Source organism: Ovis aries, chromosome 24 (genome assembly GCF_016772045.2).
Source record: "Ovis aries strain OAR_USU_Benz2616 breed Rambouillet chromosome 24, ARS-UI_Ramb_v3.0, whole genome shotgun sequence".
NCBI classification, from domain to species: Eukaryota; Metazoa; Chordata; class Mammalia; order Artiodactyla; family Bovidae; genus Ovis; species Ovis aries.
In genome coordinates this window covers 566,470-586,272 of record NC_056077.1, presented here as the reverse complement: position 1 = coordinate 586,272, position 19,803 = coordinate 566,470, and the positions used below count along the sequence as shown (strand labels likewise).

Sequence of the window (19,803 nt, the reverse complement as noted above, 5' to 3'; positions counted from 1 at the left end):
CACATCTCTTGCTGGCTTTTTTAATGTGCTGCTGAAAAAGTAAAAGTTACATTTGATACTTACACAATCCAGAACGGCTGTGTCATCACAATCTAAAAATGTACGCCTGGGCCCATTCTTTAAACATGTTTACAAACAGAGGTAAGAAGATGATTTACATACAAATAAGGCCTGTGTCAGAGCTGCGCTCCACTGTCTGTCTGGGAAGGGGCACCTTCACTGTCCAGCTCCATGGCTCCGCGGCGGGTGCAGGGCATCGCGATTGGTCCCCGAAGCGTCTCACCGGAGAGGAGGGATCCGGGTCCACAGAAACTAGGGTACAGCAGAGAGTTTCATAGTCTTCTTCTAGTCATTCTTTCAGCCCAAATTTCATTAGAAGCTCACATTTAACACTCAGTACTTTTAAATCACTTCATGCTGCAGACAAAAAGCATTTCTTCCTAGAAAAAGTACAGTTTAGGCCAATGGTTAAAATCCAACAACAACTGGTAGAAATTAAATTTGCTTATCTCAGAGTGATGGTTGGAGAGCCTGGTTACATTCTGGAAGGATAATGCACACTGTGTCATGATGATTTTACAACCGCAGGAAAACCCCTTCTCATAGTTTAACATTGAACAATTAAACAAGAATAATTACAGTAAATGCATCATTTTCAAAAGCCCTATATTTGTTCATAGGATTTATACAGACAAGCACTACAGTACATTCGTTTGAAAGACTAAAATCAGGTATCAGAACATGAATTGATCTGAAAGGATATTTACAGTCAGAATAGAAAAGAAAAAGTAATAATAGAAATGAAGTGATAAGTTTACATAAATATAAGAAACGTTAGATTCTAAAGTGTTTTCTCTATGGAATTGATGAATTTTTCCACTAACTAAAAACTCTGTAATAAAATATCTTCAGGTCCATGTAACAAGTATTAACAGAGTAAAGATTGCATGGTGTTCAAAATGTAGTCTTTGTCGTATACTGGACGCTGTATAATCATCTGGAGAATTAGTGCAGGTTAACTGGAAACACAGAGAGGAGTCAGTCCTGGGACAGCAGCTGGTGCCCGAGCCCCTGCCCCTCCAGACACACCCTCCACCCCATTCGGGGCTTCAGCTGCTTTGAGAATTCAGAGAAACATGGAGGACCAAGCAGATCAAGGAGAGAACTCTGTGGCTGACCTTATTCTGACATATAGCTAAAAGGTGCTGGTTAAAAAAAAAAAAAACCTCAAAAGCCCAATCCAGCTTTCTAGCTGAGACGTGACCAGCACAGAGCAGACAGCCTCCTGCCCTCAGAGCAGCTCCAGTAGGGCTGGGCCCCCAGGCCGGACCCACCAGAGGCCCACCCAGAGCGGCACCTGCAAGGGAGGGTGGCTCCTCAGCGGTGGCCGAACCCTAGATGCCGGTCCTCTGTGTGATAAGGTGGCCTCCGCACGGAGAGGCCCAGGGCAGGGCAGCCTCGTGAACCCTGGCTCTCTGGGCCCTGCTCCCTCCGAGAACGTGCACGCAGGGCGTGGCCGGCAGCACCGCCGCTGTGGGAGGGACACCCGTGTGCGCGGACACGAGGGAGCCTCGGCCGAGCTCTCACCACTCCGGCGGCAGCGGGGCGCCAGGGTCACCTTCTCTGCTGCCGAAAGCGCCCTCGGCCGACCTCCGGAGACCCGCTGACCCTCCACTCCCGGCGTGGGCTCTGAGCCCCCGTGGGACCAGGCCAGCCTGTACTCACCCCGATGCTCAGCAGGACCAAGTCCTGACTGTAGCGGAATCCAGCCTCTGCGTTCCCACCACGCTGCCTGGTCCCACGAGTGCAGGAGGAAGTGAGCAAACACAGAGTGTGGTTCGTCATGCAACGTCACAAGGGGCACGAGGACACACACACGCGCAGCAGCGCCCACTCCTACTGAGGGTCTGGGGAAACTTCTTGAGGGTGGATGAGCCAGAGAGAGCAGCCTGGGGGCCACCACGTGGGGGACCCTGCCACCCGGGGTGGTGGGAGGGTGGTCACACTAGAGCAGCAAACGGCACAGTCAATGACAGAAACGCCATCATGGGGACAGCCACTCCCTGTGAGCAGCTGCCAGTCTCTCATTAGATCTCCGGATTCACAGCGCTGCTGGACCTCTCTTCCAGCCCTCACAGGATCTGTGAGATGGGACATGGGGAGGGACTGGCTACTTGTGGGTCAGAGGCCGGGCACCTGTGGCCTAGAGGCCCACGATCTGCTATCCTGGGGGCCAGGCCGCTCTCCCCAGGCCACTTCAGGGAGGGCAGAGCACGGGGCTGATCTAAGAAAGCGGAAACTCAGTCTCAGCCTCCCTCGGAAATGTCACCACTGACGTTTTCTCATCACAACACAGGCTGTAGGGCCCAATGGGTCAGCCCCGACCCCCAGCCCCCGCTCCAATTTGACTAAGAAATCTACAGAAACCGCTAGCAGAAATCCGTTGCTCCCAATTGAACATTTTCAGTCTTCCCCTGGGCCCACCAGGAACACATCTGATGAGTGTCTGGCCAGGCTTCCAGAGAGGGCTGAAGACAGTGGGGGCTGCTGATGGAGCAGGCCACCTGTCCAAGCCCTTCTGATTCTAAGAGCCCCGGACACCTGCTGCACTGTGACTTCAAAAGCCATGGAAAACAGCCAGTTACACGGTTTATGCCCTGCCTATCTTACGCGGTTTGTAAAAGGTCACCTCCAATATATTATATTCCCAACACCTCGCTCTGGGATTGTTTCTAATTTATCTAAACTCTAATGTCTACGTCACCATGTCCATCTGACAGGGAAATGTTGGATTTATAATGAGGAGAATGGAAAATAAAAAAGCAAGCACTTCGACTCTTCAATCGACTGAAAGCTAAGCTACAGTTAAGAACTGTAAAAATGAGCTGCATGCTCCTTGGAAGAAAAATGCTGTTTAAAAAAGGAGAGAGGCACTGGGTCTCCCCCACCTCTGGTTAATCATATTATTGAGTTCTGGCAAAGAGATGATGCAGCTTCCCCCTAAGCCCCCTCACTGAAAGTGCCCAGATTAGCACAAGCTTTCCCTAAATATACTTTGCTCTGTGAGAGCCAGTGAGAGCAAAGCTTATTAATCTACTCACGGGAAGGGCTAATAACAGGAAAAAATGCACGAAAGAGACCCTCCAGGCCCTGTTCCCATGGGGTGAGCGCACAATTTCTCTGGGGTGGGCATAGTCAACTGTGGAGAAAGCATCCAGTGAGACACCCCTGTCACAGATGGGACACTGGGGGGGGGGGGGCGGCAGGGGCGTGGTGCACAAGGCATCTCCTGAGCCACAGAGCCTGACCCCGGCCCAGGCTGTCTGGCCGTCTATCTTGCCATCAAGTGGGGACACAGTGGCCCTGACCACCCAGCCTGAACTAGCAGCGTTCTCTGGCAGAGTAGCCGTCAGAGGGAAAACCAGAGCTGAGTTTGAAAGGGCAACTGCCAGGCCGTGTATTTATGGCCCGGCCGAACTCGGGGGAGGACCTGTCCCGGCCTCACCTTCTTCCTTCACCCCATTGACTGACAGTGTGCAAGGGACCAACACCGGTTACGACGGGGGGAGGACAGGAAGGTGGACGCTGCTGTCACTGAATTTAGACTCGGCCATCCTCCCAGTGGGAAGAGTCCTTGAGAGGCTACTGGTGTGGCCTGAGAGCGACTCTTCTGTTTCATGAAAGAGCTCTTGAGTGCTGCCGGCCACACACACAACTCTACAAGCATGGGTGTCAATCTAATGCTCTGAGAACACTCATGGGTCTCGGTTTTATTAGTTGCAAGAATATGCTAACATTCAACCAGACAAGAACTTGAAGAAAAACCAGCACGACTGTTAAACGTTTATAAACAGGTGTTAGGATTCCCTGTAGAGCACTGCCCCTTGGGCGTGCGATGGCACTAAAGAGCCCTGTAACCTGGGAAGCAGGCCATTCCAGCTCATCCACATTCTAGCCCAGGGCTGCACACGCCACCCAACCTGTCACCTACCGTCCGGCTGCATCTTCTTTGGCTGCACCGAGGGCGAGGGCAGAGAGGACAGGACCCAGAAGTTTGCGGGCAGAGTCTCTGCGCACCAGCCAGCTAAGCCACGGACATCCTTTGGTCTGAATTTTTTCCTCCAAGAAGGTGCCTTCCTAAAGCTTTTATCTACATTTGGAAATTACACGACACAGAAAAAGACAATTTAAAACAAAGAACAAAACAAAAAGCCACTAGCCCTTTAAAATGGCTGAGTTTGCTCCTGCACTTTTGTCCACGAGTATCTGACCCGTTTGTGATGACCCTGTGACTGATCTGCCCAAACTGGGAACAGAGGAGCATGGCACAAGGTGGGGTCACACGTGTACCAGGACCCTGACTGGACCCTCACTGGACCGCCCTGGCTACCCGGGTGGACGTTCCTCCTGAGAGCAGGAAACATTTCACTTCATGGAAACATTTTCAAGCTGTAACCAGTTCTGTCTCACGCTGGGACGGAGCCAATGGATGCTTCTGCAGGTGTCCGATTCTCCTTGCCAAATCAGGTGTCCTTAAAGTCCAATGAAGACAAGAACTATAGTGTGGCCCTGAGCAGCCAACGGAATGGACAAGGCCTGGAGAGGCCCAGGGTGGGAGGGCACCGAGACGTCCGCGCCCCTCACCCCACCCCCCATGTCCCCGATGCACCCATGCCTGACTGGCCTCTGGCGGTCATGGAAGCCTTTCTCCCTTGCACTGTTCAAGTAGCCTCAATAGTAAAAATAAACTAAAATAAGATAAAGATTCAAAGATACCAACAAAGGACACCTTCTGCTTGTGAAATCATCTTTCCGCTTAGTAGAACACTAGCACTTTTCTTTGTATTTTGACTAGGGAATTAGCAGGATCCTGGCTCAGATGGGAAGGCATCCACCTGCAGGAGACTCGGGTTGGATCCCTGGGTCGGGAAGATCCCCTGGAGAAGGAAATGGCAAGCCACTCCAGTATTCTCACCTGGGAAACGCCACGGACAGAGGAGCCTGATGGGCCGCAGTCCATGGGTCACATAAAAGTTGGGCCCAACCGAGCAACTAGGAACAGAAGTATTTCCAAGGTCCACACTCAAGTGTGTGTGTGTGTGTGTGTGTGTGTGTGTGTGTGTGTGCGTGCGTGTCGTGTCATGTCTGTCTGTCTGCATCTCCCTCTCGCTGTCTTGCAGTCTGTCTTGGAAGCTTCGTCTCTTTCTGCCTCTGTCTCTCCCGACAGCCGCCCGCCAGTCCGTTGGTCTGGCCCTGGACTCTCACGGGTGCTATGGCTCTGGCTGAGGAGCTGGCACCGGGACCCTGTCTCCCTGGGCGTGGGTGCGTGCGAGTGTCTGTGTGTCTGTCCGTGTGCCTGCCTGTGGCTCGGCTGCTCTCTCAGGAAGGTGGCGTGCTTGGCGGGCGGCCTGGGGGCAAGGGGGTGTGGCCTCGGGAGGGCGAAGGGGCGGGGCTGAGGCGCTCGAGGCTCCTGGCATGTTTGGGCACCGGGTAGGTGCCAGGCAGGATGGTCGCTCAGGGCCCCCGCTGGGCTGCGCCTAGGCCCGCAGGAGGCTCCGAGGCCTGCGGGCCACGCGGGAGGGCGACGGCCTGGCCGGCAGACAGACACTTCTGGGACCGCGTGGCCCTCAGCAGGAAACGGGATGGGGGAGGCCCTGTTCGCTGTGCGAGGCCGGGTCTGGTGAGGCCCAGGGTGGGCAGGTACCGAGACCTCCGCACCCCTCACCCCACCCCCCAGGCCCCCGTCGGCGGCAGCCCACCAGGTTCCCCCGTCTGTGGGATTCTCCAGGCAAGAATACTAGTGTGGGTTCCCATTTCCTTCTCCAATGCGTGAAAGTGATCTCGCTCAGTCCTGTCCGACTCTTCCTGTCTTCATGGACTGTCATCTACCAGGCCCCTCCCTCCATGGGATTTTCCAGGCAAGAGTACTGGAGTGGGTTGCCATTTCCTTCTCCAGATTTCATGTCCTAGTTTTTGTAAATAGGGCTGCAATGAACATGAGCTTGCATATATCTTTTTGAATTATGGTAGTCTCAGCAAACCCAGTGGGATTGCTGGGTGGTATGGTAGTTCTAGTTTCATCTTTGTAAGGGACCTGCATACTGCCCTCCATAGTGGCTACATCAATTAACATTCCCACCAACAATTCATGGGGTCGCAAAGAGTCGGACATGACTGAGCGACTGAACTGAACTGAACTGAATAGTGATAGAAGAGTGAGTGATGTTGAGATTCTGTTGTGTTTGGTATTCCATCCTATGACTTACTTATACAATGCATAAGGACATTTGAATAGATTCTGATTGACCCTTTGCGCTATATAAAGTGACAGGCTTAGACAAATGCATATTGACAGGTATCCATCCTAAACGATCACTTCCAATTCCCCACTCCATGATCTGTGTAGCTTTACCTTCCGAGAATGTCACAGTGGGTCACACTGGGTGCAGCCTTTTCAACTGGGTTCTTTCACTTAGCCACGTGCATCTAAGATGTCTCCCTGTCTTTCAAGGGCTGATGTTTCATTCTTTTCCACTGTTGAGTGTTATTCCTTTGCATGTATATAGGAGGAAAATAAATGTCCCTCTCCCCTTCCAGGTTCTTGGTTGAGCCCTTTTTCTCCATCATTAAACGCAAACTAAAATGGACTGGAATAGGTGAATTTAACTCAGATGACCATTATATCTATTACTGTGGGCAGGAATCCCTCAGAAGAAATGGAGTAGCCATCATGGTCAACAAGAGTCCAAAATGCAGTACTTGGATGCAATCTCAAAAACGACAGGATGATCTCTGTTCGCCTCCAAGGCAAACCATTCAATATCACAGTTATCCAAGTCTATGCCCCAACCAGTAATGCTGAAGAAACTGAAGTTGAACGGTTTTATGAAGACCTACAAGACTTTTTAGAACTCACACCCAAAAAAGATGTCCTTTTCATTATAGGGGACTGGAATGCAAAAGTAGGAAATCAAGAAACACCTGGAGTAACAGGCAAATTTGGCCTTGGAATGCAGAATGAAGCAGGGCAAAGACTAATAGAGTTTTGCCAAGAAAATGCAGTGGTCATAGCAAACATCCTCTTCCAACAACACAAGTGAAGACTCTACATGGACATCACCAGATGGTCAACACCGAAATCAGATTGATTCTATTCTATGCAGCCAAAGATGGAGAAGCTCTATACAGTCAACAAAAACAAGACCAGGAGCTGACTGTGGCTCAGATCATGAACTCCTTATTGCCAAATTCAGACTGAAATTGAAGAAAGTAGGGAAAACCGCTAGACCATTCAGGTATGACCTAAATCAAATCCCTTCTGATTATACAGTGGAAGTGAGAAACAGATTTAAGGGCCTAGATCTGATAGACAGAGTGCCTGATGAACTATGGAATGAGGTTCGTGACATTGTACAGGAGACAGGGATCAACACCATCCCCATGGGAAAGAAATGCAAAAAAGCAAAATGGCTGTCTGGGGAGGCCTTACAAATAGCTGTGCAAAGAAGAGAGATGAAAAGCAAAGGAGAAAAGGAAAGATATAAGCATCTGAATGCAGAGTTCCAAAGAATAGCAAGAAGACATAAGAAAGCCTTCTTCAGCGATCAATGCAAAGAAATAGAGGAAAACGACAGAATGGGAAAGACTAGAGATCTCTTTAAGAAAATCAGACATACCAAGGGAACATTTCATGCAAAGATGGGCTCGATAAAGGACAGAAATGGTATGGACCTAACAGAAGCAGAAGATATTAAGAAGAGGTGGCAAGAATACACAAAAGAACTATACAAAAAAGATCTTCATGACCCAGATAATCATGATGATGTGATCACTAATCTAGAGCCAGACATCTTGGAATGTGAAGTCAAGTGGGCCTTAGAAAGCATCACTACGAACAAAGCTAGTGGAGGTGATGGAATTCCAGTGGAGCTGTTTCAAATCCTGAAAGATGATGCTGTGAAAGTGCTGCACTCAATATGCCAGCAAATTTGGAAACCTCAACAGTGGCCACAGGACTGGAAAAGGTCAGGTTTCATTCCAATCCCAAAGAAAGCCAATGCCAAAGAATGCTCAAACCACCGCACAATTGCACTCATCTCACATGATAGTAAAGTAATGCTCAAAATTCTCCAAGCCAGGCTTTAGCAATACGTGAACCGTGAACTCCCTGATGTTCAAGCTGGTTTTAGAAAAGGCAGAGGAACCAGAGATCAAATTGCCAATATCCGTTGGATCTTCGAAAAGCAAGAGATTCCAGAAAAACATCTATTTCTGCTTCATTGACTATGCCAAAGCCTTTGACTGTGTGGATCACAATAAACTGTGGAAAATTCTGAAAGAGATGGGAATACCAGACCACCTGACCTGCCTCTTGAAAAATCTGTATGCAGGTCAGGAAGCAACAGTTAGAACTGGACATGGAACAACAGACTGGCTCCAAATAGGAAAAGGAGTATGTCAAGGCTGTATATTGTCACCCTGCTTCTTTAACTTCTATGCAGAGTACATCATGAGAAACGCTGGACTGGAAATCACACAAGCTGGAATCAAGATTGCCGGGAGAAATATCAATCACCTCTGATATGCAGATGACACCACCCTTATGGCAGAAAGTGAAGAGGAGCTAAAAGCCTCTTGATGAAAGTGAAAGAGGAGAGCGAAAAAGTTGGCTTAAAGCTCACCATTCAGCAAATGAAGATCATGGCATCCGGTCCCATCACTTCATGGGAAATCGATGGGGAAACAGGGTCAGACTTTATTTTTTTGGGCTCCAAAATCACTGCAGATGGTGACTGCAGCCATGAAATTAAAAGACGCTTACTCCTTGGAAGGAAAGTTATGACCAACCTAGATAGTATATTCAAAAGCAGAGACATTACGTTGCCGACTAAGGTCCATCTAGTCAAGGCTATGGTTTTTCCTGTGGTCATGTATGGATGTGAGAGTTGGACTGTGAAGAAGGCTGAGGGCCGAAGAATTGATGCTTTTGAACTGTGGTGTTGGAGAAGACTCTTGAGAGTCCCTTGGACTGCAAGGAGATCCAACTAGTCCATTCTGAAGGAGATCAGCCCTGGGATTTCTTTTGGAAGGAATGATGCTAAAGCTGAAACTCCAGTACTTTGGCCACCTCATGCGAAGAGTTGACTCATTGGAAAAGACTCTGATACTGGGAGGGATCGGGGGCAGGAGGAGAAGCGGAAGACAGAGGATGAGATGGCTGGATGGCATCACGGACTCGATGGATGTGAGTCTGAGTGAACTCTAGGAGATGGTGATGAACAGGGAGGCCTGGCGTGCTGCTATTCATGGGGTCACAAAGAGTCGGACACGACTGAGTGACCAAACTGAACTGATCAGGAGAAAGAAGTTTAATAAACATGTATAGCTTTTGCATAGAGAGGAGATGCCAAGGAAAACTGTGTCACTTCCTGAAATGACCAAAGACTTCATCATAAATAGCTCTTCAGCCCCAAACAGGAGACAGACCTTGAGGGGAAGGCAGAGGCCCTTTATGGCCGGTTATCATGCAAAGCACAGTAAATAAGCAGATGATTGTTTGCAGATTTAAGTCCTGACTTCTTCACTGATAAGTGTTCCTTCCTTGACATGTAATTATCCTTCTCCTATGTTCAAAGGGGGAGACCTTTACAAATGAAGATTTCCCTAATGAATGTAAGTGTACCTCACAAAAGGGCAACCTCAGTCTTCCCTGGTGAGCTAGCTGCTAAGAATCTGCCTGCTAATGCGGTGGACACAGGTTCTATCCCTGAGCCAGGAGTATCCCACCTGCCACAGAACAGCTGAGCTCATGTGTCACAACTACTGAGCCAGCGCTCTAGAGCCGGGGAGCCACAACTGCTCCGTGCAGGCGCCACAGCTACTGAAGCCTGCACACCTAGAGCCCATGCTCTGCAGCCAGAGCGGAACCAGCTCTCCACAACTGGAGAACGCCTCTCAAAGCAACGAAGACACAGCGTGGCCATGCAGACATGAATACATCTTTGAAAAAATTGGGGGCATTATTATTTTAAACTAAACTAACTCATGTGAGACATCATTTGGGGTGGTGTGTTCTGGTCCCCTTGATATCTGTGTACACCAATTTGCTCGCACATTCATCTGCTGAAGGATATCCTGATTTCTTCAAGTTTGTAGCCATTGTGAATAGAACTGCTGTGCAAAACCGCATCCTCGTTTGCATTTGGACGTAGAATTTCAGAGCAACTGCGTAAATCCTGAAAGCATGATTGCTGGATCCCAAGGTGAGACTGTTGAGCTTTGGGGAAAACTGCCAGACTGTCTCTCATGGGGGCTGTACATGCCTCCCACCAGCAATGAGGAGTTGCTGTTGTTCCTCACCCCCCAGCAATTAGTATTATATTTGGAGTTTAGCAGTCCTAAGAGGTGTGGTGTGATATATCATGATTTTAATTTGTAATTCCCTGACTGTACATAATGGTGAGCCTGTGTGCTATTTATTTTTAACCACTAAGGAAATTCTGACATGTGTTGCAAAGTGCGTAAAGTTTGCAGTCATATGCCAAGTGAAACAAGCTAAACAGAAACGGACAAATAATCTATGATTCCACTGTGAGATGTCCAGATAAGTCCACTGCAAACACAAAGTAGAATAAGGCTGCCAGGGGATGCGGGGAGTTGGACCTGCTGGACGTGAACAAGGGCCAGTGACCATGCATGGCGATGGTGGTGGTCACTCACTCAGTCAGTCAGCTCAGTCGCTCAGGCGAGTCTGACTCTGCGACCCCATGAATCGCAGCACGCCAGGCCTCCCTGTCCATCACCAACTCCTGGAGTTTACCCAAAGCATGTCCATTGAGTCGGTGATGCCATCGAACCATCTCACCCTCTGTCGTCCCCTTTTCCTCCAGCCATCAATCTTTCCCAACATCAGTGTCTTTTGAAATGAGTCAGCTCTTCGCATCAGGTGGCCAAAATATTGGAGTTTCAGCTTCAACATCAGTCCTTCCAAAGAACACCCAGGACTGATTTCCTTTAGGATGGACTGGATGGATCTCCTTGCAGTCCAAGGGACTCTCAAGAGTCTTCTCCAACACCACAGTTCAGAAGCATCAGTTTTTCTGTGCTCAGCGTGAGACACAGGACACAGCCAGCAGTAACACCTGCTCACACAGATTTCCACTCAGCGCCTGTCAACCTTCTGCACCCTTGGTTCCTCTCCTTTGGGTCTGACAGCTCAAGGCCTCATGAAACTGAGGTGTTCTCCTTCTCAGAAAACGGAACCTAGCACACAACCCCATGCCTCATTCTGCCAGCCAAGGCTATCAGCTCCTCTTACTGAAGAGCCATGTGTCACACGTGTCCTATAGAAGTCCTCAGATTAACAACGATGCCAACGAGAAGACCTAGGGTGGGGGAGAGCTGAGCTTAATGAAATTATCACCAGATGCACCAGACTGCCAGCTGCTAAGGTGTGTGGCATCAACTTCCCACTGGCCTGACATCTTGGAGGGCATGTCCTCAAGCTGGTGACAAGACACCTAGGAGGGACACTCTGGCAACATGATGAGCAGGTAGTGAGACCCGGCGGGAAGAGTGGAAGTGGACAGAAGGTGGATCCTGCAGCAAGAGCAGATGCTCCGAGTGGCTGTGCTTGGCATGTGCTATGCTTAGTTGCTCAGTCATGTCCGACTCTTTGCGACCTCATGAAATGTAGCCCTCCAGGCTCCGCTATCCATGGGGATTCTCCAGGCAAGAATACTGGAGTAGGGGATCTTCCCAATCCAGGGATCGAACCCACGTCTCCTGCATTGCAGGCAGATTCCTTTACCATCCAAGCCTTCCCAGAAGAGAGATTGTAAAGGGAACTGAGTAAAGGTCAGGTTATTTGACCAGAGACCAAGCCCTTGGCCTCTGAAAGCTCTTGAATATTTACTCTTGAATATTTATTTGCTTTGCTCTCACTACTGTTTCTCGACTTTCCACCAACTTCAGAAGGGTAGGGGGTAGGGAGAGGAAAGCAGTGAATCATCAAGGAGAATTGTATTCCTACAACTAAACTATGATCCTAAGATATTGTCAGTTATAAAAAGACTTCCACCTCCACGAACCCAACTCAGGAGATACTCAGAGTTTGAATGTTGCCGAAGAAATTTTCATTTGCTTCTTTCCTATTGCATAATGCGTCCTCCTTCACTTTCAGTCTCTAAAACCTAAATTAAAGGCGACATCTGCTTCTAGCAAATGCAGTCAGTGTTGTCTTGGCACCACCAGTATGCAATCATAAAACCAAAGGAAGAAAAAGAGGAGTAAAAAAGGACAACACGGTGCAGCTTCCAGAAACCAGACCCTTTCCCGAATCACCCCCTCTCCACACCCATCTTGCTTCCTCCCACGGGTCTCAATCTGCTGTCATAATTCAACTGCAAATACACGTGTGTGCTCAGTCGCTTCAGTCATGTCCAAGTCAGTGTGTCCCCATGGACTGTAGCCCAACAGGATTCTCTGTCCATGGGATGCTCCACGAAACGATACTGGAGTGGGTTGTCTTGCCCTCCTCCAGGCGATCTTCCTGACCTAGGGATCACTGTTATCCCTGGTCTTCTGTGTGTCCTAAGTTGGCAGATGGGTTCTATACCACCAGAGTCACCTGGAAGCACCCTGCTACAAATATACTCAACAGGAAATGCACTCCAGGCCTGTTTGATCTCTCATCCATCAAAAACCACCAAGATTTGGTCAGAACTGAAAAATTCAAACAATAAAATCTTTGTAAAGACAAACTACACTCAAGGAATCTGTATGCCCCTGACCAGTTCAGCCACAAATGACTCCAAAGGGGAGAGTCTCACTCTTTCTGAGGACAGGGGTGCCCCACTCCCAGCCTGATGATTGTTAGGTCCCCAAACATGGCTTTTGCTCTAGGTCAAAGCTGTCCAGTGAAGTGTACTGTGGACTACAAACTCAAGCTCCACATAATACCTGACATTTTCTAGTAACTACATTGAAAAACATAAAGAAGCAGATGAAATTAATTCTCAAATTATATTTTAATCCAGTACGGAAACAATATTATCATTTCAACATGTGATCAATATGTCACAAGTCATGGCTGGCGTGCACATAAGTCTGACCTTCTTTTCATGACTAAATACATTCCTTTCTAAGACAAAGTGCCACTCCTAGGATGGGAAGCTAAAATGGGAACCCCTTTACCTTGGGAGTAAGCCTGTCAGGTAAAACACAAGACATCTAGTTAAATTTGGTTTTCAGTGAATAAGTTTTTAGTCTAAGTATATCCCAAGTATTGCAGGAGATGGACTTATACTAAAAAGAAAAAAAAGAAAAAAGTTTTCATTCTTTCCCTAAAATTCAAATTTAACTGGGATTCCTGTATTTCTGTTTGGTAAATCCAGCCACCTAAAAGGCATGGTTAGAACGGATTCCTTCTTTAGCTGAAAGAGAGTACATCAGTGGTGAGTGAACACAGCACTCTCCCATCAGGGCAGAGTTACGATCACGGGAGGATGACGTGCCATCAGGTGGCCAGTAGAGTTCGGAAGGGCAAAGGTGAGTCTTCCTTGGCCCAGCACAGACCACAAGGTACTGGCAACCCCACAAAAGAGGAGGAGATGAAGGCGGAGGAGATGAAGGCAGAGGGAGAAAACGTGGCCAGTTCAGGAAGCAGCAGCAGGTGAGGGTGCCCAGGAGGTCCCAGGCCAGCCTGCCGGGGAGCCTCACAGTTCAAGGGGTGAAGCGCTCTTCCCAGGGTCCAGTGGTGATCACACCTGCACGACGGTGCCCAGCTAAGCAGTAGGGGGTCACTGAAGCCCAGTGGCTACTCTGCCCCACCCTTGTTTCTTTTCCATGAAGTTTACAAAATATCCGTACATCCTGTACTCCCATGAACCTTGTATAAGACCTTGATCTTAATGCGGCATCTGCACCTTTCCAACCTGCTGTAGGATTTTCTTTACCAATCAAACTGTCCTTTAGTTTTACTTTATGTACTAAGAACTCTCTTAGTACCTTCCAAGTGAAAGTGGTGAAACATGCCCCCCAAATTCCTAAAATTCCTCAGAATTGCAAAACAGTAGTAGCTGGTTAAAGCTAAGGGGCACAGTGGTCCCAGAACCTTGGGCAAGATGTGTTTCCGGTTGATTTAGTGTTGAGCATGTGTAAGGCTTGGAGGAATGATTCCGAGTGTCTCATACAGTAGATCAGGGTGGACCTTGAGAATCTCGAGTTTTAACCACTTCCCAGGTGATGCTAACACACTGGGCCAGTGATGACACTTTGAGAACCACTGACTTACACAAGGAGAGAGCTTCCACAGAAATTGAAATGGCTCTTTTTGAGACACTTATTCTATTCTATTCAGAGAGCTTCCTCACACGGAAAACCCAGATGCCAACCTGAAAATTAGCAGACTAGGTCTTCCACAACTAAGGATATAAAGAAAAAACAATATGGAGATGCATTGGAAGGGAGAGATAGTCTAGTCAGGACCCATACTCCTGATTGGTGACCCAGAATTAGGAGGGGACATCACCAACTTGGTATCTTCCCTGGGAGGACATGCTGTGCACCTGAGCCCTGGTGACCTGAATGAGGAAGACAAGCCCCCATATCTTGATTTGAAACCAGCAGAGCTACGTCTGGGAGAGAGCAGGGGGCTGTGGTAAGCCAAGACCCCCCGCTTAACAGGTTAGTGCCAAATTTACCGACTCTGAATGTTGTCAGTAATGACGCTCAATGTAGCCAGAGGTCACATGTGAAAGAGAAGTATGTACTAATTTTAGGACACGAGCCAAAGGGGCAAGGATTTCTTGAAACTTTCTCCAGGGATGAAATCACTGATAGATGACATTTAAAAAGCTCCTCTCTGTAGCCAGCTGTCCCAGTGCTAGCAGGAGCCTTTTCTGACATTCCCCACTTACCTTGCTAGCACTGCTTGCCCTGCTATGTCTCTGTATTCCCTGTGGAACAGACATATCCAGCCCAGCCATGCCCACAACGCTCCTCCAAAATGGCTTCACCCCAAAGGCCTGGATTCCCCCACAATAGCCTCCTTTCCTACCACTCACAGTGGGTGGACTCAGCTGTGACTTGCATCCCCTCAAGGTGATTCCCACTCCAGGTCAGCTCCAGCCAGAAGTACATCTGCAACTGTTGAGGTGGGGCTCACATTCAGCTGCACTGGGGGCCAGCCAGACCCACCAGCAAGCCCAAAGCAACGCGGGTATAGCTAACAGGACACCACACTCAGCCTGCACAGGAGACACCCTGGATTTCCTGTCTCTGGTGACCTGGGCGAACTGTTCCTTTGGGCCGCATAGGAGACACTCTACAAAAATGCACTGATTCAACATGGAGACATAGTTCATCTACCTAATATTAATGCATAAAACAAAAAGGCAAAATAAAGAGACAAAGCATCTATGCTAAAGGAACAGCTAAGACATAAACTCAGGAAAAGAACTAAACAAGATGGAGATAAGTAATCTACATCAAATGACTGCAAAGTAAGGGTCATAAAGATATTTACTGGGTCTTCCCTGCTGGTTCATCTGTTAAGATTTTCCTGACAATGTAGCCAACAAGGGTTCAACCCGTGGTCTGGGAACTAAGATCCCAGGCTGTGGGGCAAGTAAAGCTGCACGTCACAGCTATTGAACTCATGCACCCTAGAGCCTGTGCTCCACGACAAGAGAAGCCAGAACGATGGGAAGCCCATGCACCAAAACTAGAATGCAGCCCCCACTCTGTGCAACTAGAGAAAGCCAATGACACAGCAAGCCCCAGTGGACCCAGTAAATAAACGAATAAAAGACATTTACTTCTATCAGGGGAAGCATGACAGAATGGAGTGAGAACTCCACAAAGAGGCAATAAGTATAAAACAGAGCTGATTATAATGGAAGAATACAATAACTGACATGAAAAATACAGCAGATGAGTCAACAGATTGGATGATTCAGAGGACAGATCAGTAAGCTGACACACAGAGCAGTGCCTGCTGGTGCACCGGCTGACCCAGAGGGAGGGGCGGGGCGTCAGGATGGGGAGCACATGTGCACCCGCGGCAGATTCATGTCAATGTGCGGCAGAACCACTACAGCACTGTAAAGCAGTCAGCCTCCAATGAAAATAAATACATTTATATTTAAAAGAAGAAAAAGAAATACAGAGTAGTCGAAATCACCTGATCTGAGCTCCAAAAAGAAAAAAATAAGCCAAAAAATTAAGGATAGTTTAAGGCATTTGGTGGATAATATCAAGCAGATAGTATTCACATTATAGGAATTCAAGGAGAAGAGAGAGAGAAAGATAAACTCTCACTTGAAGAAACAATGGCTGAACATTTCCCCATATTGTGGAAGGAAACACACCCAGGTCCAAGAAGCACAGAGAGTCCGACACAGGGTAAACAAAAGGAGAAACATGCCAAGACATATACTAATCAAACTAAGAAAAACTCAGCAAAAAGACAAAATATTAAAAGCAGAAAGGGAAAAGCAACAAATAACAAGGGAATCCCCATGAGTTTAACAGCTGATCTTTCCGAAGAAATGCTGCAGGCCAGAAGGGTGTGGCATGATATACTTAAAGTTATAAAAGGGAAACACTTACCAGCAAGATTACTCCAACCAGCTACGACCTCACTCAGAAGCAAAGAACTCAGTACCTTTACAAAGAAGCAAAAGTTAAAAAATTCAGCACCACCAAAGTAGCTCTACAACAAATATTAAATGATGCTGTCTAGGCAGGAAATAGAAGGGAGTGAATAGACCTGGGAAGAAAACAAAAATAAAGTAAATAATAATAGTATCATGCATATCAATAATTCCCTTACCTATAAATGGATTAAATGGTCCAACTGAAACACAGACTGGCTGAATGGAAACAAAAACAAGCCCCATATAAATGTTGTCGATAATACATCCACCTCAGAGCTAGGGACACACACAGACTAAAACTGAGGGCCTGGAAAAAGGGATTCTATGCAAATGGAAATCAAAAGAACGCTGGAGTAGCAATTCTCGTATCAGATAAAATAGACTTTTAAATAAAGACTATTACAAGAGACAAGGAGGGACACTACATAATGATAAAGAGATCAATCCAGGAAGAAGATATTGCAATAAGACACACGCATCCAGCACAGGAGCACCTGAATACGGGAGACAAATACAGACAACCATAGAACGGGAAAGCGACAGTAAGAAAATAATACTGGGGGACTTTAACACCCCACTTATACCAACGGACAGATCATCCACAGAGAAAATGAATATAGAAACATGAGCCTTAAATCACACACTAGACTAGATGGACCTTTTGATATCTTTAGCATATTCCACCACCAAACAGCAGAACATTTTATTTTTCCTCAAGTGCACATGAAACACTCTCTGGAATGGATCACATCTCGGGTCACATATCAAGCCTTGCCAAATTTAAGAAACTGAAATCACACCAAGCATCTTTTCTGATCACACTGATACATGATTCAGTTCAGTTCAGTCACTCAGTCGTGTCCAACTCTTTGCCACCCCATGAATCGCAGCACACCAGGCCTCCCTGTCCATCACCAACTCCCGGAGTTCACTCAGACTCACGTCCATACAGTCAGTGATGCCATCCCGCCATCTCAGCCTCTGTCATCCCCTTCTCCTCCTGCCCCCAATCCCTCCCAGTATCAGAGTCTTTTCCAATGAGTCAACTCTTTGCATGAGGTGGCCGAAGTACTGGAGTTTCAGCTTTAGCATCATTCCTTCCAAAAAAATAGGGATCATTTATAGGAAAAGTTGTATAAAAACACAAACACATGGAAAAATCAAACAGGTCACTGAAGAAATCAAAGAGGACATTTAAAAATACCTAAAAACAAATGGCAATGAATAAATGACAACCCAAAACCTATGTGATGCAATAAATCAATGCTAAGAGGGAAGTTTATAGCAATATAAGAAGCCAACCTCAAGAAATGAAAAGAACATCAAAGAAACACCTAATCTAACACCTAAAGAACCTAGAAAAAGAAGAAAATGGCCACAAAACCTCCCAAGTTAGCAGAAGGAAAGAAATCATAAAGAGCAGAGCAGAAATAAATGGAAATGAAGGAAACACTACCAAAGATCAATACAACAATAAGATACCTCTTGGAGAACATAAACAAAATCGACAAATCGTTAGCCAGACTCATCAAGAAAAACAGGGAGAAGACTCAAAGCAACTTGAAATGAAAAAGGAGACGTTACAACAGACAACACAGAAAGAGAAAGGGTCATAAGAGACAATTAGAAATAACTGCATGACAATAAAATGGGTATCCTGGAACAAATGGACAAATTCTTAGAAAAGTACAATCTTCTAAGACTGAACCAGGAAGAAATAGAAAATATGAATAAATGAAGCACAATAATGGAAATATTATCTAAATTAAATATTAATGTAATATTTAATAATTAATTTAATATATTTAACACAATAAATTAACTTAAAATAATATAATAAAGCTATTAAATGTTTAATAATTAAATTAATGATTTAATTTAATGATTTCAGTTATTAAATTAAAAATATTCAATTATTCAAGGACAAAGGAATCATCCCATTGGGATAATCTGGTATCCATGTGGGAAGGTAAGTTGGATCCCTACCTCACAAAAAACACCACCAAACCAGTTAGACACATACTAAAAACCAACAATTGAAGGAAAAACTTTACAAAATTTTGAACAATTTTTGATGAGGGAATATCTTTTCTTTAAATTGAGGTATTGTTGATTTACAATAATTTGTTTGTTTAAGGTGTACTGCAAAGTGATTTAGAGATTCAGCCTCTCAGGTGCTTCCTTGGACAAAATTCATTCCCTTTGGGAGGCCCCTGGGCCATGCCCTCACAAGAGCTGGGGCTGCTAAGTCGCTTCAGTCGTGTCCGACTCTGTGCGACCCCATAGACCCACCAGGCCCATCAGACTCCCCTGTCCCTGGGATTCTCCAGGCAAGAACACTGGAGTGGGTTGCCATTTCCTTCTCCAATGCATGAAAGAGAAAAGTGAAAAGGAAGTCGCTCAGTCCTGTCCAACTCTCTGCAACCCCATGGACTGCAGCCTACCAGGCTCCTCCGCCCATGGGACTTTCCAGGCAAGAGTACTGGAGTGGGTTGCCATTGCCTTCTCCCTCAGAAGAGCTGAGAGTCCTGAATAGGCAAAGCAGCATATGGTGGTGCTCGTGGGGGTTTTTAGACTGAATACATTATTCTAACATAATACAAGAAACCGAAGAAGGCAATGGCACCCCACTCCAGTGTTCTTGCCTGGAGAATCCCAGGGATGGGGGAACCTGGTGGGCTGCCGTCTATGGGGTCGCACAGAGTCAGACACGACTGAAGTGACTTAGCAGTAGCAGCGGTAGCAATACAAGAAACAAGCCCAGAGGTTAAGAGGGGATCTCCAAACCTACCTTCAAACAGGAGGTCTTGCTCCCTTGAATGTGGGTGTGTGAAACAGCACTTGGGAAGGGAAGAGCTGGGTCATGAATATTTCGTCTGCAGAGGACAAAGCAGTGTGTAGAGAGGATGTGCAGTCACGTCCCAGGACACTGAGCACACGGACACGTGGACTGGACTCCCAGCCCTGCGCTGGGGGCATCACACTATCTCTACCCCTGACACAGGGTGAGCGGCTCGCACGTACCCTGGAGAGTAAGGTCACATGACCTGGACCTGGCCAATCGGTGTGCTCCATCCTCCCTGGCCACCGTCAGTGGCTCAGGACTGGGCCGTTGACCAATCGGGGCCCAGGGCCGGGCCTCACG

General features: G+C 47.2%; 1 long non-coding RNA gene across 1 annotated transcript; it reads right to left on the bottom strand.

The window, feature by feature from the left end:
• Positions 1 to 4: 4 nt before the first annotated feature.
• On the bottom strand, positions 5 to 19,702 carry LOC121817885 (uncharacterized). Its single transcript, XR_006057978.2, has 4 exons — positions 19,450 to 19,702; positions 16,612 to 16,666; positions 3,992 to 4,150; positions 5 to 440 (listed from the first exon to the last, which is right to left on the bottom strand). It is a non-coding gene; the product is annotated as an uncharacterized LOC121817885 (long non-coding RNA).
• Between the last annotated feature and the right edge of the window lie 101 nt (positions 19,703 to 19,803).